Below are 15,500 nucleotides of genomic sequence, written 5' to 3' on the forward strand. Positions count from 1 at the left end.
CTCTCCCCCACACACTCTCACACTATGGATCTGGATATCTTAACTGCCCTATACTACACTGAAATAACCTATACTGCTTACTTCCAGATCTGACTCAAGCTTCACACGGAAGACATCGAACCCCCCCTAACCCAGAAGACAGGTAACGAACACCTCCCCTCCAATGTATAACATTGCGGGAATGAGGGTACCTGGACTTTGAGGGTCTGCGGATCAGGTAAGATCCCAGACGGGATTGCTGCTTTAAATATTGTGAAGCGGGGGCATCCAGACACTAGTTAAGGGGTGCAGGAAACTAGTCATCCACATCTGGCTTTTTTTTTCTAGATTTGACATTTATACACACACACACACACACACACACACACACACACACACACACACACACACACACACACACACACACACACACACACACACACCAAGGACTAATTGTAGTATAATGTAATACAATAAATAAACTAATATCAAAAACGAATGTTCTTACTAGGAATTTATTCAATTTATGGCTTTTTTTAAAATGCGTGGCTGGGGGCGGGACTAGAGGCGGGGTTGGGGGCGGGGTTGGGGGCGGGACTAGGTGGCGAGTAGATTTTTTGGTTCGGCGAGTAGATTTTTGGGTGATTTGTCAAGCACTGTATATATACACACACTCTTTCTTAACTTGCTTTCACAGTAACCTTTTGACACCTCTAGCCATAAAACACATCCACACCAGGGGAAGGAACAGCACAGATAACATTCCAAGAGACACTGTTTTTAAGTTTACCTTTTGCTTCATTCATTGTAACATCGCCGGAAGAAGAGATCAGTGTATCTCGAAAGCTCGCACAAATAAAAGCATTTCGTTAGCCACAGAACGGTATCATCTATTTATTTTTTTGATTATATATATATATATATATATATATATATTAAAAAAAAAAACATTATTTCTTTAGTGTCTGGCGTTATCATGGTAATCTTTATGCAGCTCTGATGTGCGGCCTAGGATATTTGGCCTTTGCCACGCACAAATAACTGCCGGCGCTGCACCGCAACTCACGCCGCTGCCGACCACTTCACCGCTAAGGTAAGTGCCTAAAGCTTTTAAATTAAAAAACCCTACCCTATGCGCTAAAACCCTTTACATTGATCCACGAGGCGCATGCGCGAAGGCTGAACTGCATGGACGTGTGACCCTTTAGCTCCGTTCACAGCCTGCGGCCAAATCAATAAAAATCAACTTCAAAGTGCATTAAAATCACCCAATAATTCCCCCAAAGCTGCCCTGATTACCCAGGATGTCGCGATCGACCCGCTCAAAACGAACCTCCGCGGTTCTGACAGATTATTTCACCAAAGGAGACGCAGCAAGGGCTAAGAGCCAGGGAGAAATGGCGCGAATCGGAGGAGGAAGCCGACGGAGAAGATACAAGCCGGGACAATCAAATTATGCGGCGAAGAGATATGCGTGAATTTTGCCTGGACATTAAAAAATGTTTTCAGTCAGAGGTTGCAGCGTTAAGGGCGGATATCTGCGGGATAGGGGAGCGCACTGATTCCCTAGAGAAAAAAATGGATGCGACAATAAAAGCCCTCCATAAGACGGATAAGCAGGTGGCCCAGGTGAGGGACACGGTCAGGGACATCATGGAAAGGCAGGAGGATGCCGATAATAGGGACCGTCGGAGCAACGTGAGGGTCCGGGGGGTTCCGGAGTCTGAAACGGACCCGGAGGAGTTCATGGGCCGGTGGCTTCAACATCTTATGCCGGACCGTTCAGAGCAGGACCTTCACCTGGACCGCTGCCACAGAGCACTGCAGTCGCGGCCACGACAAGGAGACCCCCCCCCCCCGAGACATCATAGCAAGGTTCCACTTTTTTAAAGTAAAAGAAACATTTTGCCAAATCACCAGGAGCCAAGGGGACTTCGAAGGGTATAAACTTCAAATATACCAGGATATATCTCCCACCACCTTGCTTAAATGAAAACAACTTGCTCCCATCACCAAAATCCTGAGGGAGACTGGGACCCGGTACCGCTGGCTATATCCATTTGGCCTCCTGGTGATACAAAATGGAGCAGCGAACACGTTGCGGCGCCCGGAGGAGGGGAGAACCTTCCTAACCAAGCTGGGGCTCCAGGAAAAGATCACGGAGGAAGTTACAGCGGGAGAGGCAGCCCCGGACCCAACTTGGAAGGAAGCCAGGAAAGCGGACAAGAAGAAGCAACCCCGCAGCCCAAAGTGAGCCCAGGAGTCGATTCTCCACGCTTACCTGCTTCAGTTGATGCTCCCCAGTTGGGAGCCAAGTTCAGGTCAGTTGACTCACCACCCCCCAGCTCCTGCAGCGCACCTCCGAGAATGGCGGCCATCTTGGACTGGCATTCAACCCCCAATGCCGCCGGGGAGAAGCCGGATGACGTCAGAGGAGGAAATGCCAGTTCTCGCGAGAGAGTGACATTGTGGACGACGAGCCACATCCAAGATGGCGCCGGAGACGGCCAGAAAAGGCGGGACACCGGCACCTCACAAGGAGATCTGATGGCAAACGGACGGGCCAATGGAGACTCAGAGGGGCGAGGAGGAAAAGCGTCAAGATGCTGCGGACTATGGGGGCCCAGAGATGGAGGGTGTCACGGGAGACCAGGCCCAATACACATTTATATTTAAGGGATCAGTCACAAGGCAAAACAGGCAGTAAAATAAATTGCGGTTTATTCGGATAAGACCTCGGAAACACACAGAAATACAAGAAACAGAGAATATACACACTTACAGGGGTCTGGGGAAGAGATCTACCCTTTCCTAGTTGCAAGGCGCCTGTTCAGCAAAGGCTTACCTTGATAGGACCTTGGGCTCCTGGACCGAAATCCAGCCTGCTGGCTAGGCCTCCCCATGCTTCCAGGTGTGAATAGCTCTTTCACAGAAGCAAATGGAGAGAGGCCTGCCAGAGGCTGCTTGTCTTCAGATCTCCAACAGGAAAAAGGGAGAGAGAGCTGCTTTGACTGCACGCTCTTATATAGGCTGAAATCCTATCTAAATCATTGAGGAGTGTAATAGCCAATTAAAGCAGGGATTGAAATTACGCATTCACTGATAGGAGGGATAAATTCAAAACTTGCCAATAGAAACCTTGCTTATCAGTTCTGACATCCAGAGCCGTTTTTTCTCTGGCTCCGCTGTGTCTACCAACAGACATCCTAATCTGAACATCCTGCTCACCAAATGGTTTCCCCCTCTCTGAACTATGGAATCTATGCAAACTAGCTAGCATCTTCCATATGCCTGGGCTTTCTGTATAGAACCTTATACAGTAGTAAACATTAAAACACAATATAAAGTACACTTCCTTACAGAATATACTTTGGGGGAGCTTATACTTATAAGGGAAATAAAGTGAGGAGATTTGGGCTTTGAATCCCTATCTGAGCTGGGACATGGAAATGCTGATCCACATGTAATTCACATGCTAATTCAGACTGCCTTTTGTCACCAACCTGGGTTTAAATCACAGGACAAACCAAATGCATTGCAGTTTTAAAACACAGAGAACCAATATTTAGACACAAGAGCTTGCATCCCCCCATCTGCACCTATCATGTGGGGTTCTAAAACCTTCTCTTTAAGACACCAGCTAAGAATACCTTGCTGGCAGGCAAGACAGGTTAAAATATTCCCCCCCTTTCCCCTCATGTTCCAGACATCCCTGCCCTGCAGCTATTTCTTATAAGAGGCCACCCATACAAGGCAATCCACTTACAAGCTGACACAGGCAGTCGCAGGCCCACGAGGCAAAGGGAATACACAGATAACGCATTAACTAGCCCACTGGGTTTACACAGTTAACCCCACATACACAGTTCCTAGTTTATACCCCTATGGAGGGCAGTATAAAAGGAGAACAAAAATTACAGGCAACACAGTAAGGTACAATATTAGACCCAAGAGCTGACACTCTCAGCCCATACCATATGGTTTCTGGGGCAGCCAGCCGGACTCCACCTTTATTAAGGAAGGCCGGCTACGCCTACCGCCACAGAGGGAGGGGGGATAATTAATTAATAAATAAAGGCATTAATAAATGAATAAAGTCGCCGGGGGAGGGGTCGAGGGCTGAGCAGGGAAAGGGGTCCAATATCAACCACAAAGGATCAACGTATAAAACCAAAGTAGATGGGGGAGGAGGAGGAACACTAGACTCCACATTACAATAGAATCCAGCTAGAAAGGTGAGTAGGGGTAAGGGAGGCACAGCCAGGGATAGAGGGTCTAGGATAGTGGCTAACGGCACTCCTGGAAAGCAAGCAGGGGCTCAGAGCGGTACACACATAACCATCTGAATATGCAACTCACAAATAATCTAAATAAGAGCTCTAATAGGAGGACCACTACAAAGGGGGGGTATGAGTTAACTGATTAATACAAGAGGTTATTAGATGGGGAACATTTAGGGGTTATTAGAACACAGTTGAGTTACAAGTTTGAATAGAGGGAGAGGGGATTTAATGTATATAGGGAATGAAGCTAGAACCAACGTTACAGCTAGTCGGAGGGATACGATTGAAACTAGCAAGCTTAGGACAGAACGCCGGAAGCAGCCGCAGGTTGGGAGGGCGGTCCGGCCTTCGCTATGTGCCTACAATTTTGGTCAGAGGTTTTCAGCTCTGGTACCGAACAAGTCCTTAGGAGGACTGGGAAGGGAGCCACCAGGTCGGCAGGTCTGGAAAAGGTCCCCCGGAATTCCCAGGTCCCGAAGGCAAGGGAGGGACAATGGTCTTGGACCATTGAGTCTCTGCCAACTCAATGCATCTTTCCTTATGTGTCATGTGTCCCTTTTGTGTCCTCCCTCCCCCACCCTGCCTTCTGCCTAGGTGGTGAAACGTTGGAGCTGGTTGAGCTGCAGGACATCGCAGGGGGAGGAGACCCCCTGGTGGCGCCCCGACGTCTACCATGGGAACCCCTCAAAGACTAGGTAAGAACAGACCCACAACATGACGCTGACAATTATATCCCATAATGGTCAAAGGGTTAAACAGTCCCCGTAAAAGAAAGGTGGCCCTCAATGATTATAAGAGAAAAGGGGCGGACGTAGTCTTAATTCAGGAGACACATTTCAGCACCACCAGTTTTCCGAAATATTTTGACAAACAATTCAGACAGGTGTTTCTATCCTCCGCAAAAGAGAAGAAACGTGGAGTTGCAATATTAATACATAACAGAGTGGGACTGGTGGTGGACACAGTAAAAAAAGATAAAGAAGGAAGGTTCCTCCTGCTAGCAGGGACTATAAATCAGCAGCCTATTACAATCGCGGTAATCTATGCTCCAAATGGACACGACGCCGCGTTCTACACCACAACATTCTCCGCCATCCAAAAACATGCTAAAGGCGCCTTGATCGTAGGAGGCGACTTTAACACAGTGCTAAACACAGACCTGGACAGATCAGGTCCCCCCAGGCATGGCACACCAAGGTCCAAAGCCCTAGAACAGGGGCTACGGGACTTGGAGCTGGTAGACGCTTGGAGGGAATTTCACCCCTTAGACAAAAATTACACCTTCTACTCACACCCCCATTATTCCTTCAGCAGAATCGATTACTTCTTTGTCGCTAGTAGACTGATCCCACAGATCTCCCATACTGGGATCCACGATATTTCGTGGTCAGATCATGCACCAATAGAGCTAAGGTGCGCACAATTAGGGCTGGACAGGCCAGGAGCAAATTGGAAATTAGACGAATCCCTACTGAAAATACCCGATTTACAAGAGCAAATTAGTGGAGACATAGCGAACTTCTTTAGAGAAAATGAAGGAAGTGTCCGCTCACATATCACCCTCTGGGAGGCACATAAAGCAACACTAAGAGGGGCTCTCATCAGTATGGCGGCCAAGAGAAAGAGAGAAGAATGCAAAAATCACAGCAGGTCAGAAAGACCTGAAAACCCTATGGGATCAACACAAGAGGTCTCCAGACCCAGTTACCCTCCAAAAGATTAGAGACACTCAGATTAAGCTGAATCTGTTGCTGACCTCCCAGGCCGAGAAATCAATGACTTGGTCAAAGAGGAAATTCTTTGAAAAGGCAAACAAGCCAGATACCCTATTGGCCAAGATGCTCAATCTCAAAGATAAGACCTATAATATCCAAGCTATACGAACCAAACCAGGCATAATCACAGCCAACCCTAAAAATATAGTAGGAGAATTTAATTTTTACGAGGAATTATATGATGGAAGGAAGGTGACCCGTTCCACAGGTATAGAGAAAGCCCTAACAGATTTTCTGAAGAGCTCAAACCTACCGGGTATGGATGAGGGTGACAGAGAGATGATGGGCAGAGACTTTACAGCGGAGGAGGTTGCCGAGGTCTTCACAAACTTGAAACCCTCTAAAGCCCCGTGCCCTGACGGATTCTTATACTACAAAAAATACGCGAAACAATTGACCCCTTATCTTCTCCGTATGTACAACCAAGTACTAGAGGGCACCCCCTTCCCCCAGCAAATGCTCCAAGCGTCAATCTCAGTGATACACAAACAGGGTAAGGACCCACTGGACTGTAGAAGCTACAGGCCAATATCCCTGATAAATTCAGACATCAAAATATATGCTAAATTATTGGCTAACAGATTGAGTCTCATCCTGCCCAGACTAGTGCACCCAGATCAGGTTGGGTTTATCGCGGGTCGACAAGCTGCGGATAATACCCGACGAATCATTGATCTGCTAGAAGTAGCCAATACAAGATCAATACCGGTTATGGCACTTAGTCTGGATGCAGAGAAAGCGTTCGACAGGATAGACTGGCCATACCTTGAGGCCGCGCTTGGAGCATTTGGTATGGGCACGAAATTGACACAAGCCATTCTCTCACTATACTCTGCCCCTTCAGCCAGGGTGACCCACCAGGGATTTGCTTCCGACCCCTTAATGATTAGAAGTGGGACGCGACAGGGATGCCCGCTCTCTCCCCTACTTTTTGCATTATGCATGGAACCCTTAGCCGCTCACATAAGAGATAGTAAAGATATATCGGGTATTGACATTGGAAACCAGTCGCATAAAGTGGCACTATATGCGGATGATGTATTCCTGACAATATCTAGGCCCATCACCTCTCTGCCAAACTTGTTCGACCTCTTGGGAAGGTTCAACAGGATCTCCGGATCCAAAATAAACCAGGCTAAATCCGAAGCTATGAATATAAATTTACCTAAACATCTGGAGAAACTGATCGCCCTCAACTTTAATTTCAATTGGCAACAGAAACAAGTTAAATACCTAGGAGTCAATGTCACCAAGACTACTAAACAGTTGTACCAATTACCCCAAACTGATACATACCCTGAGAGAGGACGTTCGGCGCTGGGCCAACTACAAAATTTCATGGATAGGGAAAATTCACTGCATTAAAATGAATCTGTTGCCTCGCCTCTTATACCTCTATCAGACCCTGACTGTGCCACTAGGATTGACGGATATCCTCTCGCTTCAATCCGAGATAGATACATTTATCTGGGGAGGGAAAAGAGCGAGAGTGGGTAAACAGATAATGCGCAAACAGACAGGAGCGGGAGGGCTAGCGGTACCTTGCTTGGTATCCTATTACAAGGCGGCACAATTATGCCAAATTGTGCAATGGCACACCAATCCGGACTCAAAGAGATGGGTAGCTCTAGAGAAAGAACTCTGCTCCCCGGGTGAGCTGGAACATCTAATCTGGATCCCTAAAAAAGTGCGATTAAGCACCAAAAAGCCGCTTTCCTCAATGGCCAATTCACTCTCGGTGTGGGAGAACACCAGGCTCAAGTGTAATCTAACCTAGAAATCATCGGGAATGACCCCATTATGGGGCAACCCACTATTTGCTCCAGGACTGAACAGCACGGACTTTACAATCTGGAAAACCAACCACATTCATAGGTTGGTGGACCTGGAGGGTAGAAGAGGCATTCAAACATTCGATATCCTTAAATATAGCAACAATATTCCCAATGCTGAATTCTTTAGATACCTCCAGGTCAGGGCATTTTATCAAGCCCAACAACCCATAAATCGGTTAACGAATTTAGAAAAGCTCTGTCGCTCAGAGACGACCACAAAGGGACTCACATCACAGTTATACAGAGAAGTAACGGATTCTAGCTCGACAGTGACAGAGAAACTCGGCTATATGACTAAATGGGAGACGGACTTAGGAGAGGTATTAGATTCGGAGGAGTGGACAAAGATTGTGCAAGCAGTAACCAAAAGTTCCGTGTGTACGACACTAAGGGAGAACGCATACAAAGTTATGATGAGATGGTACCTTACCCCCACAAAATTGGCTAAATTTCTGCCCAGTTACTCCCCGCTGTGCCCTAGACAATGTGGACAACAGGCAGACTTACTCCACATGCTGTGGTCTTGCCCTAAACTTACCGCGGTCTGGGATTCAATCAAAGATTGGCTGACTAGGATCCTAGCCATACAAATCCCGCCTGACCCATGGTTATTCCTACTAAATAGGCCGCTTCGGGGCTTTTCCAAAGCGACAAATAAATTAATAGCGCACTTTGCGATGGCGGTGCGGGCGGAGATCGCAGCAAAATGGAAACAAAATGTGATTCCACGGATTGATGCTATTCGGAACAGAATTTGGACAGTATGCCAGATGGAGCAATTGACGAGTCTGGTCAATGACACTGGTGACAACTACCTAAAAGTCTGGACGCCTTGGCTGGCTCAGACAGACATTCCGGGGATAGATAGGTCCACGATGTGGCAATGATAGTATGAAATGCGTTCTCCCTTGGTGTCCAGGCACAAGAATAGGCACACAGGATAATTTAGGATTATGAGGATAGTACCAAATAGGGCCCCATGGGGGGAGTCGCTGGTGGGTCCGGGCTAAATCTGACCCCTCAAGGAGCGTTGAGCCGGAAGATGCGAGGCTTCCAGCGGAACCACGGCAGAAGGTTTCCCCCCCCCCTCCACACCCTCACCCCCCCTTTCTCCCCCTAGGTTTGTGACGTTTGTCTGTCAGTCTGTTTCCCCAGTTTGTCTTGTTATCGTCCGTTGCAAATCTTAAAGACACATGAACAATGGACACTGTTTTGCTAATGCTTTATTTTGAAATGAAAGTTATGTCTGTAGAACATGTGAATTATTAATAAAATACAAGTTGGAAAAAAAAAACGTTTACATTAAAGCTGCAGTTCAGTCAATATCCTGCATGTTTGTTTTTTTTAATAAATCAGTTCTGTAGTAAGAAAAAATACTTTTAGCATTTTCTGTTTTTAAAAAAACAACTTTGAAAGACCAATTTTCTTCTATTCTATTTTAACAGCCATTTGCTAAGGCACTGCCCCTTCATGTCCTGTCACAAGCTCTGGCACACCCCTTTGTCAGCCCTGCCCTCCCTCTAGCACATGTCAGTGCAGGAGAGCTCATGAATATTCATGAGCTTCCACTGCCAGTCAAGCAGATTATAAACAAATGCCAGCTTTTAATATGTCACCAAATTTCGACCTATCAATACATGGAAAACGAATTGAGCTGCAGCTATACAGTTCTTTAGGTAATTAGAGATTGCACACATGAAACTATTGAAGTAAAAAAATAAATGTAAAAAAAAAAAAAAAAAAGACAACTGCAGCTTTAACCCCCCATCCTAAACAGTAATAAAACTTACCTTAGAAGCAGCGGATTGGCTGCGGCGGAGGGTCCCTCTGCGGCCGAATACCGGCGGTGGTTCCACTGCGACCGAATGTCCTATCCCGCTGCTCAGAGTACCCCTTTAACCTCTGCCACTTAATATTGTAAATGCTAATATCTCCTGAATGGAACAATAGATTGTAAAAAATAAAGCCGTTGTGGAAAACGCAAGAAGAGATCCCTTAAAGTAAGTAAATAAAGGCTGGCGATCAGCGCACACCGCTGCTTTACTTTGAACACATTGTAACAAACCCACAATATAACAACAAAGGGGCCCATCGTTTACTAGCACACAAAGTATCCTGAGAAGTGACGCAAGAGAAAACACAGTGTGATTTACAAACGCCGCGCAGCGTGTTTTAGCAGAAATAGAGGTGCTAAAAAGGATCGCTCTGTTGCTTAAGCTCACACGTAACATTAACTTTATAAATATGTTATCCATGTTTAACAAGAAATCAAACAGCGTAATTCTACATTTGTACCCCTTTGGTGTCCAATGTCTGGTTAATGGTACAGCCACGTCTCCGACCGTTACCCTGTGATCTCGCCATACGGTGCGTCCGTCGCATTGGGATTCTGGTGTCACACTAGGTGCCCTTATGACACTTGGCAAACATACCATCCAACTGTCCCTATATAGCAGTTTCTGTACCTATCAAAACCAGTTGTACCTATTGTTAGGGTGACCATAAGTCACGGTTTAGCCGGGATAGCCCGTGGATTTTTATTATGTGTCTCGACGTCCCGACAATGTTCTCAAAATCGTTCAAATATCCCGTTTTTTTTATTTTTTTTTAGCTTTTCCCTGTTTGGACTTGCTTAAAACCGTAAAAATAGACACTGCATTTTTTTTATTTTTTTTTTTTTAATGTGATCGATCATATCAAAGAGTAAACATTTCAAATATGTTGGTAAACACTAATTAAAAGGTTTAATAATATAAACCAAACATTTGAATAATAATAATAACAAAAATGTTAGTGCTTTTCTCCCAATGGGACTCAAAGCGCTTCACAGTTACAAAAAGAGAAAAAGAAGAAAACATTTAAGGTTATAAACGAGACCAAACACAAGGAAATATATACAGTAACACAGGATGGGATGGTACTATAGCTATTAAATGCCAGACAGGTTGTGGTTCAATAGTTAAATGCCTGGGTAAGCAGGTAGGTCTTGAGCCTGTTTTTATAGATTTCCAGACGGGGGGGGGCCTCTCGAACTGCTACACTCGAGAGTTTGTGTTATGTAACTGAAATAAATCAATGATACAGCATAAATGGGGACACTATTTGACAAATACCATTATAATATTTATTTTTTACGTGATGGCATTTGTTTTATAAAATTGGAAATCTGGTCACCCTATTTCCGCTGGTGTGTGAAAGCCTTGGACTCCTGCTATACCCGTCTCCTGTTAGTTGAAGCTCAGAACTTTCAGCTAATTACAACAGCTTAAAAAAAAAACAAGGATTCATTTGATACATTTTCTAAAACACGCTGATCATATATCACCACCTCTATTTTATGCAGATATTAGTATATACACGTCAAGTCCAAAAATACAAGTGCTTAATTGGTAACATGATGTTTGCAAATAATAAATGGCATGTAATCTGTAGCCATCACAGAAGGTGCTACCAGTTGCTTGTAGGAAATAGGAAAACGAAGGTGTACTTCTTTTAATGTGGCCAATGTCAATAGGTCTACGCACATCATATGAGTGATTATCCTCATTTATTTATAACGCGTCAACATATTCAGTAGCGCTGTACAATAGGGTTGGAGGATGAAAATAATAAAATAACAAACATTAACATACATTGTTACAGTAGGTACGGAGGGCCCTGCCCCAAGGAGCTTGCGCTCTATAAGGAAGTGGAAACGTAGGGTACAGGGGGATAAGAAGGTTGGTGTGTTTGGGATAGCTGCTTGTTATATCAAGGAGTTGGGGAAGGAGTAAGTGGGAGTGTGCAGAGGTAGAGATGTGAGAGCAGGTAATGTGTGAGGGAGTTGGTATTGGGGAAGGAGTAAGTGGGAGTGTGCGGAGGTAGAGCAGTGAGAGCAGGTAATGTGTGAGGGAGTTGGTGTTGGGGAAGCAGTAAGTGGGAGTGTGCAGAGGTAGAGATGTGAGAGCAGGTAATGTGTGAGGGAGTTGGTATTGGGGAAGGAGTAAGTGGGAGTGTGCGGAGGTAGAGCTGTGAGAGCAGGTAATGTGTGAGGGAGTTGGTATTGGGGAAGGAGTAAATGGGAGTGTGCAGAGGTAGAGCTGTGAGAGCAGGTAATGTGTGAGGGAGATGTGTTGGGAAGCAGTAAGTGGGAGTGTGCGGAGGTAGAGCAGTGAGAGCAGGTAATGTGTGAGGGAGTTGGTGTTGGGGAAGCAGTAAGTGGGAGTGTGCGGAGGTAGAGCTGTGAGAGCAGGTAATGTGTGAGGGAGTTGGTGTTGGGGAACCAGTAAGTGGGAGTGTGCGGAGGTAGAGCTGTGAGAGCAGGTAATGTTTGAGGGAGTTGGTTTTGGGGAAGGAGTAAGTGGGAGTGTGCAGAGGTAGAGCTGTGAGAGCAGGTAATGTGTGAGGGAGTTGGTGTTGGGAAAGCAGTAAGTGGGAGTGTGCGGAGGTAGAGCTGTGAGAGCAGGTAATGTGTGAGGGAGTTGGTATTGGGGAAGCAGTAAGTGGGAGTGTGCAGAGGTAGAGCAGTGAGAGCAGGTAATGTGTGAGGGAGTTGGTATTGGGGAAGGAGTAAGTGGGAGTGTGCGGAGGTAGAGCTGTGAGAGCAGGTAATGTGTGAGGGAGTTGGTATTGGGGAAGGAGTAAGTGGGGTTGTACAGAGGTAGAGCTGTGAGAGCAGGTAATGTGTGAAGATGGAAACGCTTCAATATACGTCTGAATTATTTTACCCAAGACCAATAACAGAGCAGCTATGATATCATCATTTATTTTTTAAGTAATAACGTGCTTCAACTTAAAGGCGCACCGCAATTCTTTACAGTCAGTTTAAGAACAAACTAAAATGATATACAATTCATTTTGTTCGGAAAAAGCCAGAAAGAAGACATAAGTCTTACACCGAGCCCGAAACAATGGTAAAGTAGATATACACCTGATCTCTGCCAGTAACGAGTTCCAGACCTCGGAAGCTGCACCCACCCAGTGTAAGGTGCAGTAGCCTTGGCACAGAAAGGCGGTCCCCCCTGAGGACCTGAGATCATAGCCAGTGTCCCTCCGAGGCATCAAGAGACTGCAGTTGGCAGGTCCCTGGCCTTGCATGGTTTTAAAGGCCATAGCGGCCAACTTGAACCGAACATGGAAGGTCACGGGAAGCCAAGGCGTGATATGCTCAAAGCGAGAAACACGTCTCGGCATCCGAGCTGGAGCCTCAACGTCAAGCACACCAGTAGTCTTACATATAAGGCATTCCCGTAGTCCAACCTCGTAGACACAAAGGCATGGGCCAGTGACTCAAGGTTCATAGACGACAGCAGTGCATGCAAACTCCGAAGCAGCCTCAGATAGAAGTCAGTCTTAACAGCAGCAGACGGCTGACACCCTTTGGCTGCCGTCTTTGCTGCAACTTAGTGTCCACGAGTCAAGTAAAGTCGGCTGCACAGCAAACAGACCCCAACGGCAGAGATGAAGGGGGGTGGGAGGGAGGTGCTGACGATATCCAGGTCTTTGAGGTCCAAAGGTCTTTGAGATCCAGGTCTGTCTTCTCCTGATGATGTTAAAGCAGCAAAATGTGAAATCTTATGTTTTTTTTTTAAATAAATAAATTCTGTAGTATTAGATAAGTGACTGTTTTTTGTTGTTTGTTTTAATTCAACTCGTAATATAATTTTTAATGAGTTTTAAAGCATCCTTTGATTTCTATTGCAGGCTTTAGCCACCTCTCAAGCAGTTCAAGATGTTTTGCCATGCTTTCCTGTTTGGGATAATCTGTTGCAAATGTTCCCAGAAGTTTGAGCTCTGAACTGTAATAATAGATAATGTTACCTTAGTTACCGTACTAAGGCGGCGTACATACTGCCGGAAACCGAGTGATCACAATGATCGCACCCATAAACCGCGCAGGCGACAGCAGGAGGGGGCGCGTGGTGCGCCAGGAAAACAGCCAGATCATGTGAGCGGTTCGCCCAATGCGGGCGAACCAGCTCCGTGACATCACAGGCACGCCCCCCAAGTCGCCTCTACCTTGTCCAGAAAACACTCCCGCTAAACGCGGTTGACGTCACGCGCACGCACATCTCCACGCGGTCTTCGGCAGCATGGACGCAGCATTAGGATACAGTGTAGCTGATGAGTTACACTGACTGAAGCAGCCATTATGTTAGTCACACAATCAGGACTTTGACAGACTTATAACAGGAGCATCAAACGATTGCCAGTTTAGGTAAGAATGCTTTGTATATACAAATAATAATAAGAAGAACATGCTTTGTATATACAAATAATAATAATAAGAACATGCTTTGTATATACAAATAATAATAATAATAAGAAGAAAAGTTGGAAAGTAGTTGCTGCTTTAACCCTGTACATGCTGGCTTAGTGGACAGAAGCGTGAGGGTGAAGCATAATGAGACCTCTTATTGGGGGGCACCTTTGCTGCGACTCGGGTGTTAGCGCCAAGAGTCTGGCCCCTATTTAATTATTTTATTATCAACATTTGAGTCTTACAACTGCGGGGATATAAGAACATGACCTTTTACATATCGTATTTATTTATTTATAAAATGGTTTACCAGGAAGTAAAGATATGTGGGTGTGTAGCACACCAAACAAGTGCAAATAAGTGCAAATAAATGCGATACGGGCGCACAATGCCAGAGCTCCTGGTTCAGGGATGGCCTATCTGCAGCAATCCAGGTATAAAGCAACAGGAAAGATGATTACTGGTTACCCGTCACTTGACAAAGGCCTAAGTGAGGCCGAAACGTTGTGTATTATGTAATACATTCTTTTGCTAAAACTCCGTGGAGCCCTGGATCATCTAACCAGGAAGTAATACATTGAGAGTTACCTCTCGTTTTCAAGTATGTCCTGGGCATAGAGTTATGATGACAAATAATATATGGTTACAAATACATGGCTACATAAGTGAACACGGTTATAGATGTTATACAAGACATTGCATGCACAGTTAAACATAATATAAATTATATTATCTTCACAGGTCTTCACCCGAGTGCTGGTTTAGCGCACTGTTTCTGCCTCTTTCCAGCACGGGGATTGTGACTGCTCTGCACTTTTATTTTTCTTTCTAGGAACCCAAACAGGTCTAATGCTGTTTAATTTCTGCTGGTTTAATTAACTAGTATGGATTCAGCCAATACAGGCATACCCCGGTTTAAGGACACTCATTTTAAGTACACTCGCGAGTAAGGACATATCGCCAATAGGCAAACGGCAGCTCGCGCATGCACCTGTCAGCACGTCCTGAACAGCAATACACGCTCCCTACCTGTACCGAAGCTGTGCTCAAGCGGGGAGACTATGGAGCCTGTTACACATGCGTTATTTACATCAGTTATTCACGTATATGACGATTGCAGTACAGCACATGCATCGATAAGTGGAAAAAAGTAGTACTTCACTTTAAGTACATTTTTGCTTTACATACATTCTCTGGTCCCATTGAGTACGTTAATGCGGGGTATGCCTGTAGACATCAAACAAATACTACTAGAAAAACGGCTATAGGCGGTGGTGTTTTTGTAGGGGAAAAGTTGCCAGCACTCGAAATAAAATATATTAACACTATAATTAAATTCAGAATTGTGCCCCCAAAAAGCACCCTCATTAGTTTTTATAAAACCACCGTA

Source organism: Ascaphus truei, chromosome 1 (assembly GCF_040206685.1).
Source record: "Ascaphus truei isolate aAscTru1 chromosome 1, aAscTru1.hap1, whole genome shotgun sequence".
Classification (NCBI taxonomy): Eukaryota; Metazoa; Chordata; class Amphibia; order Anura; family Ascaphidae; genus Ascaphus; species Ascaphus truei.